The sequence below is a fragment of the Rattus norvegicus genome, chromosome 10 (genome assembly GCF_036323735.1).
Source record: "Rattus norvegicus strain BN/NHsdMcwi chromosome 10, GRCr8, whole genome shotgun sequence".
Taxonomy (NCBI): domain Eukaryota; kingdom Metazoa; phylum Chordata; class Mammalia; order Rodentia; family Muridae; genus Rattus; species Rattus norvegicus.
This window is the reverse complement of record NC_086028.1, coordinates 87,572,716-87,585,325: the sequence shown is the minus strand read 5'-3', so window position 1 is coordinate 87,585,325 and position 12,610 is coordinate 87,572,716. Positions and strand designations below refer to the sequence as shown.

Genomic DNA, 12,610 nt, shown 5'->3' with positions numbered 1-12,610 from the left:
ATTCCTCTCAGGCACCTCCATGCCCTCACCTGAGCATATACCTAAATGCTCATCCTCCCAGGTGAGGGGCCTGATACTCATCCCCCTCTGTGGATCCAGGGGATCTGCTACCCTGCTATGCAATCCCCCCTCATCCCTAGACTTGGGCCTGGCTCTGCTCCTTCTTGGGGCTTGGGTCCTTCCCCATCCCTCCTTCCCGGGAGGAGGCTGGACATCCCCAGAGGCACAGGAGGAGTGTGGGAGAGCACAGGAGAGCAGGTCGGTAGGACACTGGGCTGTAGAAAGGGTCCCAGTGTGTACAGCCCACGCTGGTTCTAGAACTTGCTGTGTGGTCCAAGCAGACCCTGAACCCGGATCCTCTTGCCTCCAACTCCCAGGTCTAGGATTACAAGTAGAGCCACCGTGTCCCATGATATAGTATTATATTTTAATGTAGTCGAATTCATGTTTTATTTGTTTATTGTTTTTGTTTTTAGAAAGGACTCCCCTTTCTCATTCCAGAAGTCATGATGCTCTTTTTTTCTACGTGCTCAGAAAGGAAACAAAGTCCTGGCCGGTTCTTCCCCCTTCTGCAACCAGACGGGATTTAATTAAGAGCAAATTGAGATTTAATGAGCCTGCAGGCCCTGGTCTAGACTTAGAAAAAATCGATTTCTGTAACCTGGGTGTGTGAGGCGAGGTAATGTGTCTGATACCCAGACAGGGTGTACAGAAGGGCACAGAGAGGCAGCCTAGGGCTCACTCTCCGTATCTGTGAAGGCAGGAGATGTTAACTTGGTGGTATCCAAGGATGAGGCAGGTGCAGGTCTGTAAAAAAGAGTGAGGTCCGCATGGCCGCTGATCAGTTATATCAACTGAGCGCTTTCACCTTACCATGTCTGCGCTGCCCTCTGAGGCAGGGCCCAAGTCATCACGTCAGGAAGGGAAAATCAGATGGCAGGTCCATCTCAGACACCTCTTCATCCTGCTCAGACCCAGTTTGTGTGGGCTGTTAGTAGTGGCAGTCAGCGGCTGGCTGAGGGAGTTTAGGAATTTCTGGGAAGCCTTAGGTATCAACCCAAGGGGCAGGAGATAGACAAGTGCATCTTGGGAACCAGAGGAGAGGTCCTGATTCTGGTGTTGGAAGGGGTCATGTTCCACCCTGTACTCACCTCTCCATACCCCCCTCCCCTCCCCTCTCCATACCCCCCTCCCCTCTTGGGACCCCTGTCAGCAACCTTGTCACTTCTCCGATTCAGGGGTGATGGAAGGCAGGAGGGGAGCTGGGAGTTGCCGCCCCTCCGGTCCTTATCAGTGATGGGCAGATATGCCCTGGTCTAATGGAGGCCTCACAGGAGGATCCGGCGGATCCTGGGTGTTTGCAGAGATAAGCAAGGGCAAGTGCCTGGGCTGGGTACACAGAGGCCACTTAGTTGGGCAAACAGCCCAGCTGTCCGCAGATGCTCAGCCAGGGCCGGCACCTATGACCGACCCACTTGGGTCCTGCCTGTGGCTTTGAAAAGCGAGACCCCAGGAGACCAGGAAGGGGGAGCATGGGGGCGTGTGACAGGTGACAGGTGACAATAGCAGCCACAGCTGGACCCGGGAGGTGGCTGAGGTGGCTAGGGCTGAGCTGGGGGTTATGTCAAGGGCACGAGTATGCCAGCTTGTGTGTGTGTGTGTGTGTGTGTGTGTGTGTGTGTGTGTGTGTGTGTGTGTGTGGTCTTTGGCTAATGTGAAACTTGGGCTGGAGAAAGTGGGTTTATATGGAGGACTGACTGTCCTGCTAAGTTTGACCTGGAGACTTCCGGTACAATGAATGCTTACTCCTTACAGCTCTGGGACAGGCCTCCAACCTCCTTTCCTAGGGCCAATCACCCACAGACTAGAGTCCTCTGAAGTGAGAGGCTCAGTCAGTGTCACATCGTACCTGGGACACAGACCAGGCTCCAGAGCTGGGGGCTACCAATGCACTCAGAAGATGCAGGGCCCTGGGAGGGAACACAGACCCTCACAGCTTCCTTCATCCTCTTCTCTTCTTCTCCAGTAACCCCACCATGCCTGCCACCAGAGGCTACAGACTTGGGGCCACCCTCCTCATCCTCTCTTTAGATGTCACTTACCAAAACACACGTGAGGTAAGGACGAAGCTAGCAGAGAAGCCTGCAGAAGGTAGCGTGATGGAGGAGGCATCAGTGCCACACATAGCTTTGCTAATCTTTTCTTTATTTGCCCTTGTCCCATCTCGTGTCCTGTGTAGTCACCGTATAGTCACATGCCCAGATAGCCTTCGCTACCCTTTCCCTGAGGGTTTGGCGGGCGATCTATAAGTGCTTAGCTTGCCCATACCCTAGCACATTTCATCTCAAGCACACGCCTTGACACACATGTGTTCATGGTTTCATCCCAGTCAACCTGTACTTCAGTCCCCTGAGGTGGATTCTTTTCCACCACCCAACTTTCTCAGAGGGTGGGCTTCCACTCCAAATGGGGCACTTGTGACCTGCCATTCACACTTACGGGCGATGCAGACGGCTGAGGGTGTTGGTCCAAGTGTTGTGCGGGTGGAGTTAGAGAGAGCTCCCCTGTGGAAAAATGTTCATAAAGTGGCAGTTTCATTAAGTTTAAAATTATGTTTGTGTGTGTGAGTGAGTGCACCCACCTGTGTATGTGTGTGTGTGTACGTGAGTGTGTGCGCCCACGTGTGTGTGTGTGTGTGTGTGTGTGTGTGTGTGTGTGCATGTAGATTGTTTCTTTCCTTCCATCATGTAGTTTTGGGTATTGAACTCAGGTCATCAAGATTTTTGGCAAGTACCTGCACCTGCAAGCTATCTTGCTAGTTCAGCAGCCAGCCCCTCCCCCTTTTCTTTTCTTTTCTTTTTTCCTTTTTTTTTTTTTTTTTAAAGAAAAAAACAAAGTCTCAGGCTGGAGAGATGGCTCAGTGGTTAAGAGCACTGACTGCTCTTCCTGAGGTCCTGAGTTCAACTCCCAGCAACCACATGGGATCCGATGCCCTCTTCTGGTGTGTCTGAAGACAGCTACAGTGTACTCATATGAATAAAATAAATCTTAAAAAACAAACAACCAGGGGTTGGGGATTTAGCTCAGTGGTAGAGCGCTTGCCTAGCAAGTGCAAGGCCCTGGGTTCGGTCCTCAGCTCCGAAACAAACAAACAAACAAACAAAGTCTCACTGTGTAGCCCTTGCCTTACACGGAACCCACTATGCAACCACGTTGCCCTTTAACCCTTTAACGTACAGAGATCTGCTTGCCTCTGCTTCCCGAGATCTGGGGTTCAAAGTGTGTCTGTCCCCGTGTTCCCACCCCGCCCCCAGTTGTGTCAACAATCATCCGGTGAGTGGAAACCTGTGCAGCTACTTTGGAAAACTCGTCATCTCTGCCACAGGGTGATATAAGCCATTTTATAACTCAGCACGCTCACCCCCAGCTGTATACACTCACAAAAAGGTGTGCACATCGTCACCGAAAGACACTTCCAAGTATCTATAACCCCGGGGGGCAGGAGGATCTGGCTGGCAGCCCAGGCTAGCAGGATTGGTGAATTCCAGGTTCAGAAAGAGACCCAATCTCAAAAAATAAGGTCAGGTGGGCCTGGAGAGATGTCGCACGCACACGGGCCGTATCTGCACTTACAGAACATTGGCCATACGACTCCACTGATACACTAGAGAACGGTACCCCAGGCAGGGAGAAGTAAGGAGGGGTGCAGAAGAGGCTTGCAGGGGGAACTGTGTCCTGGGCTGAGTGCTGGTTCTGTGGCCGTGTTCAGTTTGCGAAAAGCCACCAAGCTAAACATTTACAGTCCTTGTACCTTAATAGGTGTACACTAGTCTTCCATAAAAAACTGAACACGGTTTTTAAACATTTATGGAGCTGGCATTTAGATGAACTTATGCCACATTAACCTCTTGGCTCCACTACACTCTCCTTCGTCTGTCTTCTGCTCCCTCCTCTACTCCTGGGTCTCATCCAGTTTCCCTATTCCCCTCTCCCCCAGGGTGGCCCGCTTCTGAAAGCTCAGGCTGTGTGAAGTGTGATTTAACACATAAAAAACACACTTTTAAAGTTTTATTTTTATTGCTTTTTAATCATGGCAGGGGGTAGGTATGAACATATGAGTCCAGATGACCCCAGAGGCCAGAGGCATCAAATCTCCTATCGCTGGAGTTCTGGGGGTTGTGAGCTGCCCAGCATGCCTGCTGGGAATCGAACTTGGGTCCTCTGCAAGAGCATCAGCCGAAACTTCCCAGGAGCCAAGGCCGAGCTTGAAAACTCCATTATCCATGTTTATCAGCTTCATGTGTGTAGGGATTACAGGTGAGGCACTGTGCGCAAGGAGTTCAAGATCATCCTCAGCTACTAAAGATATTCGAGGGCTGGAGAGATGGAGATGGCTCAGCGGTTAAGAACATTGACTGCTCTCCCTGAGGTCCTGAGTTCAAATCCCAGCAACCACATGGTGGCTCACAACCATCTGTAATGCAATCCGATGCCCTCTTCTGGTGTGTCTGAAGACAGCTACAGTGTACTCACATAAAATAAATAAATCTTAATAAAAATAATAAAAATAACAAAATAATAAAAATAAAAAACAACAAAAAAGATAAAATAAAATAAAATGGGGAGAGGCTAGATGGCTCAGTGGTTAAGAGCTCTTGCCGTTGCTGTTCTTTGAGAGGACCTGAGTTTGGTTCCCAATATCCAAGTCAGGAGATTCCCAGTCATCAATGACTCCAATTCCAGGAGGATCTGGTGACCTCTTCTTGACTCTCTGGGCACTTGCACATACACACACACACACACACACACACACATGCACATGCACACGCACACACAATCTTACAAAACAAGCCCAGTGAGGTGATAGATACCTTTAGTCCCAGCACTCTGATCTCTTGTGAGTTCAAGGCCAGCCTGGTCTCTACAGTGAGTTTCAAGACAGCCAGGATTACATAGGAAGACTGTCTCAAAAATCTACCAGCCAAACAAACAAAAACTCCCAAAAGGTGGATGGCTTCTGAGGGATGATACCCAAGGTTGACTGCTGGTCTCCACATGCATACACATGCAACGGTACATGCATCCTCCCTCACCCCCAAACACGCCAAAAGTTAGTGTTCTCAAACTTGAGCATGCATCAAAATCACTTTTATGGTTCATTAAACATAAGCTGGTGGTTGGGCTTGTGGGGTACACCTGACCCCCAGCACTTGAGAGACTGAGGCTACATCATATTAAAACAGTGCGTATGTGGTGTGTGTATGCATGTGTGTATATGTATGCATGTATGCATATGCGAATTGTGTGTGATGTGTGTGTGTACATGTGTCTCTGTTCTTCAGAAGGTCCTGAATGGGCTCATAAGCTGTGTTTCTAACCTGCTGCCAGGAGCGGCTACTGCTGACCTGGGCACCACACTGAAGAACTACTGTTATACCACACTCTAGGTTTTATTCTCTCCAGGAAGAAGCCCAGAGGAGAGAGGATCAGGGCTAGTGTGAGGGACTCATCAGGACCTTAATGCTTTTTACTCTGGATCCCAAAGGCATGGCTGGCCATCACCTACTAGTCCAACATGGTGGTTTGAGCTTCCGTCATCCGAAGAGATGGGAAGATACGACAGATAGCATACCTTCAAGGCGCCTCTAAAAACACCTCATAGAAATATGATTAATCCTGGGCTGGGGACGTAGCTCGGGTGGGACAGTGCTTGTCTGGCATACACCAGGCCCAGGTTTCGAACTCCAGCATTGGATAAATGGGGGTGACAGTGTATGCCTGGAATACCAGAATTTGGGAGGTCAAGGAAAGAGAATTAGAAGTTCGAGGTCATCCTTGATGGCCCAGTGAGCCTCAGTTGAGGCTAGCTTGGATTAATAAATAAATAAGATTCCTCTGTGATTCACTGGCCACAGCTCAGTGACACACAAGCAGTCACAAGGAAGGCTGAGGTGTGGGCTATTTCTTTCAGAATGGCCAGGTGTGTCAGCTGTCAAGGTTTATCTGACCAATCCTTTGGGAAGACATTGGGGACAATCAGGAGGAGGCAGGAAGCACACCCACCCACACTATCTACTCAGGGTCAAGGAGTCAGCTCTCTTAGCATCCAGGCACAGCAAGTCACCATCATGTGACCTGGGATAAAGCAGGGCCCTTGTCTCTTCTGTTTGTAATGCCCCTTCCCGTGAACTTGAAACACACAATAGAAGAGAGGAACTGATTTCTGTAAGTTGTCCTCTGACTTCCATGTGCATGCCATGTCATATGCGTCACACACACACACACACACACAAATGGACATAAATGTGACTTATAAATGGCCTTCCCCTCTGGGGCACAGAGCTCTAGGGTTTCCTAAGGGACTGTCCACAGAGATGTTGTGCCTGGCTGCTTCTGCGGTTTGGATAACCTTGGGCTGTGGGCTCAGGTGCACCAGTTTTCAGAGCTTTTCAGAGCCGCACTGCGGAGACCGAGCAGAGTGAGGGAGGTGCACAGGATAGACCCAGAGGATGAGTGGCCCCCAAGGTCAGAGGTCATAAAGCATCAGAACCGGTCGCATGATGATGTCTCTCAGCTGGGGCAGTTCCCCTGCATCCTGCCACAGACCAGTGTATCCAGGGAGCCCCAGGCTGACGGTTTCCATGGAGCTGTCCCAGCCTTGTTCTTCCTGGGAGGCGGCAGGAGGGCGGGAGTGGGTCATTTTCTTGTTTTCTCCTCTCATGGCTGTCAGTTACCACCCTCCTCTCTGATGGATGGCACCAAGTGAGTCACACTAATGGCTTTCCACAGAGCCCTCGGAACTAATGAAGCCGCTAACGAGCGAACTAGTAAATGAGTCAGGCTCCTTCATCACACCTGTCCAGTCCCCGCTTCCATCCAAGGCCACAGAGCAAGCTGTACCACATGACAGATGGGGAATGCTGCTGACCCCTGGGTGGGGACGGGCTCTGGGCCTATCACCCAGGTTGGGTACGGAAGTCTGGAGAGAAAGGAGATTGCCCCTGAGATGAAGGGCAAAGCGGTATATGGGGAGAGTCTGTGAGACTGTGGGAAGAGAGGGGAGACAGGGGACGGGAGTGCAGAGAAAAAAGGGGCACAAAGATGGGTCCCCTCCAAAGGCAGGTGCTGGGAAACAAAGCTAGGAAACCTCACTTTTCTTTCTTTTCATTTCTTTCTGATAGAGTTTTTCAACACGTAATCCAGGCTGGTCTTCAACTTGCAATCCTGCCTCAGCCTCCCCAGTGCTGGTATAACAGGCACGGGTCACCATACTTTGCTTTCTTGTTGGTGCTGAGGATCAAACACCGAGCCTTGTGCATGCTAAACCATCACTCTTCCAGGGCGCTGGGTAAGCTTCCAGCTCATTCCCAAGGAGAGCACGGCTTGATAGGGAAGAGCGATTAGATACCAACTATTTTAATAGTAAAATGAAATCCAAGACATCGGTTCTCTCTCTCTCTCTCTCTCTCTCTCTCTCTCTCTCTCTCTCCCTCCCTCCCCCCTTTCTTTCTCTCTCTCTCTAAATGATGAGGCTCAGAGAACCCAGACAACTTGTCCAGAGTCACACAGTGATGGTTGCATGTGAGTTTGCAACCAGAACAGTGAGACCCTGGAGTCCATACCCTTTGCTCGGCCCTCGAGCTTGAGGAATTGTGAAAACAAAGGGCTAGAGATGGTAAAAACTCATCACTCTGGCTTGATCTGATTTCTGGGCTGATGGGATTATGTGGCCAGAGGTCAGGGTGCTGGAAACTCCCGTGTCTGGACTTCAGCAAGGCAGTCAGCAAAATATCTCCTGACACCCCGTGGACACATGTGTGGGTGACATGGCTCAGGGGCTACAAAGATGTCTGAACATGACTCAGCCCATCCCCTCCCCCCTTAAGGTTTATTTATTTTATCTTATGTGTACGGATGTTTTGCCTGTGTGTATGAATACGCACCATGTATGTATCTGGTGTCCTGAGCCATCTCTGCAGCCTGAGCAGTAATCAGATATTTTCTGTCTGTCTGTCTGTCTATCTATCTATCATATATCTATCAATCATATATCTGTCTATTTATCTATCTATCATCTGTTTGTCTGTCTGTCTATCATCTATCTATCATCTGTCTATCATTTATCTATCTATCATCTATCTGTCTATCAATCATCTCTCTATCTACCTAACAATCATCTGTCTGTCTATTTATCTATCTATCAATCATCTATCTATCATCTGTCTGTCTATCATTTATCTATCTATCATCTATCTGTCTATCAATCATCTATCTACCTATCAATCATCTATCTGTCTATTTATCTATCAATCATCTATCTATCATCTGTTTGTCTGTCTATCTATCATCTATCTATCATCTGTCTGTCTATCATTTATCTATCTATCATCTATCTGTCTATCTGTCTATCAATCATCTATCTATCTATCTATCATTTATCTGTCTGTCTATCTGTTTATGTATCTATCATCTGTCTATCTATCTATCTATCTATCTATCTATCTATCTATCTATCTATCCAGCCACCAGGAAGAGAAAGTGATTCGCCTTCATCCCAGCAACTGTCAAATAGTCTATTAAACTCCCCACAAAATAAAACTGAAACCTGAGCCAACAGGTAGGCCACCATGGCAGGCCTCTCTCTTCTGGGTTGAGCAACACAGGCCTCGCTTCTATCCTCAGTGCCGTTAAGGACAGCAAAGGAAACTTACAGTTCCCATTCATACCTCCTGCCTATGTCTGCACTGTAAACAGTAGAGTGCAAAGCTAAGGGCACTTAGGATGGGCTGGGACAGGGAGGCATTTCACATGATTAAACACTCACTCATAACTAGTTAGGCACTCTGGCCCTCTGTCACACAGAGAAAAATGGAGGCTGAAGATGCCACGCCAGGCTCAGGCCACAGAGACCTGGTGAGGGATAGAGGCAGGGCTTGAAGTAGTAGTTATTATTATATCATTATTATTATTTGCGTGTGCGTGTGCGTGCGTGTGTGTGTGTGTGTGTGTGTGTGTGTGTACGTGATGTGTGTAGAGATGGGCACATGCTATACCGTCTATTGGAGGTTAAAGGAGAATTTTGTGACACTGGTTTCCTCCTTCCACCTTGTTGTTTCTAGGGCTCAAGCTCAGGGCCTCAGGCTCTCAAGCAAACTCCTTATCCACTGAGCCATCTTGCTCCCCTGGAGCTTGATCTAGCCCTGAAGCCTGACTCCAAGCTGGGGTAGACCCTGAACATTCGATACGTTTTTCCTGCCCCCCCCAGGTCTGCCCAACCTCCCTGCATTTCCACTTGACCCCATAAGTCATTCCAGCCTTTTTGTGCAGTCTGTCCCTCCCACCCAGCCTTGTCCTGCAGTCTGTCTCTCCCACCCAGCCTTTCCTGCAGTCTGTCCCTCCCACCCAGCCTTGTCCTGCAGTCTGCCTGTCTCTTCCACCCATCTCTGCACTGGGGATGGTGAGTAAGGGCTGCCCACCCTGAGCTGACCTTGCTACCTCTCAGCTTACACAGAAGCATCACCTACGTTGTGACCCTGTGGAGAACTCAGACCCCAGAGAAGGCCAAAATCTTTAAGCAGTGCCCAGGATGCCTGCTAAGTGGTTCTTTTACCACTAGAGGACTTTAGCTAGGAAACTAAAATTTATCCCTGACTCAAAAAGGCACTTTTTGAAAGATTACTGGCTTTCAGGTGCCATTCTGAACACTTTTGACATAACTTTACTCATCTATAGTTTTTGGGGTTTTTGGTTTTGATTTTTTTTGAAGACAGGGTTTCTCTGTGTAGCCCTGGCTGTCCTGGAACTCATTCTGTAGACCAGGCTGGTCTCGAACTCAGACATCTGCCTGCCTCTGCCTCCTGAGTGCTGGGCTTAAAGGAGTGTGCCACTACAAACCACCTATTTATTTACATTTAAAAAATATTTATTTATTATGTACACAGTGTTCTGCCTACATATATGCCTGGATATCAGAAGAGGGCATCAGATACCATATTAGATGGTTGTGAGCCACCATGTGGTTGCTGGGAATTGAACTCAGGACCTCTGGAAGAGAAGTCAGTGCTCTCTACCTCTGAGCCATTTCTCCAGCCCCTACATTTTAAATTTTTATTCATAGTGGTTTTGCAACCATGGACGTCTGTGCAACATGAGGGTGCAGTGCCTATGCAGGCCAGAAGAGGGCTTCAGACACCCTAGAACTGGAGTTACAGATGGTTGTGAACTACCGTGTGGGTGCTAGGAATCGAATCAGGATCCTTTGGAAGAGCAGCCAGTGCTCTTTTTTTTTTTTTTTTTTTTTTTTTTTCTTCTTCTTCTTCTTCTTCTTCTTCTTCTTCTTCTTCTTCTTCTTCTTCTTCTTCTTCTTCTTCTTCTTCTTCTTCTTCTTCTTCTTCTTCTTCTTCTTCTTCTTCTTCTTCTTCTTCTTCTTCTTTTTCTTTTTTTCGGAGCTGGGGACCGAACCCAGGGCCTTGCGCTTGCTAGGCAAGCGCTCTACCACTGAGCTAAATCCCCAACCCCCCAGGCAGGGATTCTTATACGGACTGAACTATCTTCCTGTCACAGAACAACAGCATCATCTTCCTGCTATTTTTGGTATGCACAAATCTGTTCTCTATCACTGTAGTAGCTTTTGGCACATGTCACATACGAGGAATTATATACAGGATGTGCCCTTCCGAGGGCAGGCTTCGTTCATGAAGCCTAATTATCTTTAGAGAGTAACCCAATTGATTCTGAATGTCAACAGTTCATTCTTACTGTGACCAAAAGTGGATAGCCCCGTTCATGTCATACTTTATTCAGTCCTTGTTGGAAGACTTCAGCAGTTAGAGCGGCTGCAAACAGCTATGCTTGGGTTTTTGTGCGGACATACATGTACGTTCACTTCCCAAAGGCAAATAACCCTGGATTTCTGGGTCATACATACGCGCATTTGTTTTTATAAGAGTATGTTTCATTTTAGAAGGTGCAGAAGTATTTTTCTTGAACAGCCATCTTCTTTGCAGCTCCTCCGCCTCGCCCCGCCCCGCCCCGGCCCCGCCCCGCTCCGACCCCGGCCCCGCCCTGTCCCTGCCCCGCCCTGTCCCGCCCGCTTCATCTTTGGCAAGAGTTTACAGTAGCTCTGTAAGTCCTCATCATGTCGGATCAGGGGTCCTTATGAAGCCCTTGATAGCCTGGACCTCACTATGTAGACCAGGCTGGTCTTGACTTTCAGCAATCCTCCTGCCTCTGCCTCCCAAAGTGCAAGGGATCCAGGCATGTGCTACTAAGCCTAATCTCTCACACTTTAAAAAAATTTTAAACTTTATTTTTGTGCGTAGGAGTGTTTTGATGGCACGCACATGTGTATGCATGAATGTGCACTGTGCACGTGACTAGTGCCGCCAAGAGGTCAGAGGAGGGAGTTGGATCCCTTGGAACTGAAGTTCCAAATGGTGGTAAGCTACCCTGTGGTTGCTGGGAATCACAAGTGTTCTTGATCACGAGCATCTCTCCAGCCCTTCATTTTAATGGCATATCTTTATTTCATTTATGTGTGTGTTTGTGAGAATGTATGCCATGTACACATGGTGTCTGAGGAGGCCAGAAGAGAGTGTCAGATCTCCTGGAGCTGGAATTACAGTGGTTGTGAGAAGCCATGCAGGTGCTGAGAACTGAACTGGGTCCTGTGCAGGAGCAGCAGATGCTGTTAACGGGTGAGCCGTCTCTCCAGTCTCCACCTTCCTTTTCCTATTGCTTTTAAAAAGATGGCGTCTTGGGCTGGAGCGATGGCTTAGTGGTTAAGAGCACTGACTGCTCTTCCAGAGGTCCTGAGTTCAATTCCCAGCAACCACATGGTGGTTCACAACCATCTGTAATGGGATCCGATGCCCTCTTCTGGTGTGTCTGAAGACAGCTACAGTGTACTCATATAAATAAATAAACCTTTAAAAAATAAAAGATGGCATCTCTTGGAGCTGGAGTTTGGCTAAGCAGTCAAACATTGGTCTAGCGTTCCTCAGGTCCTGAACTCCGTCCTCAGGCCTGCTCTGTGAAAACAGACAAATAAATGGCATCTGCCCTCTGGCATAGTGGCACACACCTTCAATCCCAGCGCTAGGCAAGGACAGATGGATCTCAGTGAGTCTGAGACCAGCCTGCTCTACACGATGAGGTTCCAGCCAGCCAAGGCCACACAGGGAGACCCTGTTCATAAATAAATAAATAAATAAATAAATCACATGCCGTGGTTTAACCTGATGTTAGGTCAGACTCAGGGGTGGGCAGCCCAGGCGAGTGAAATTGGACCAAGCTCATTTTTGACTGCGTTCTCCACGTTCTAGCTCTGTGGCTGTGAGGCTGTTATTATCATCTCAAAGGCAGAAAGAGATGATTGGCAGAAAGAGATGATTAATTTCTGTGAAGCATGAATACTATGGCCCAGGAATGCATGTGGATTTAGGTTGCCCCAAATAACGTGTTCTGATGTGGACGTGTGGTTTTAGGACATTTTTTTGTGGTTGGTGAACAAAGGAAAGTCATAAATCAAGGCAGTTTTCAAATACACTTGTAGAACCCAATCCACCCATCATCCCTGTACAACCCCTGCTGAGGTGTGGCTTTTTCCTGG

General features: G+C 48.4%; 1 long non-coding RNA gene across 1 annotated transcript; it reads left to right on the top strand.

The window, feature by feature from the left end:
• The first annotated feature begins 1,417 nt into the window (after positions 1-1,417).
• Positions 1,418-4,904, top strand: LOC120095294 (uncharacterized). Its single transcript, XR_005490772.2, has 3 exons — positions 1,418-1,556; positions 2,027-2,117; positions 4,098-4,904. It is a non-coding gene; the product is annotated as an uncharacterized LOC120095294 (long non-coding RNA).
• Positions 4,905-12,610: the final 7,706 nt, after the last annotated feature.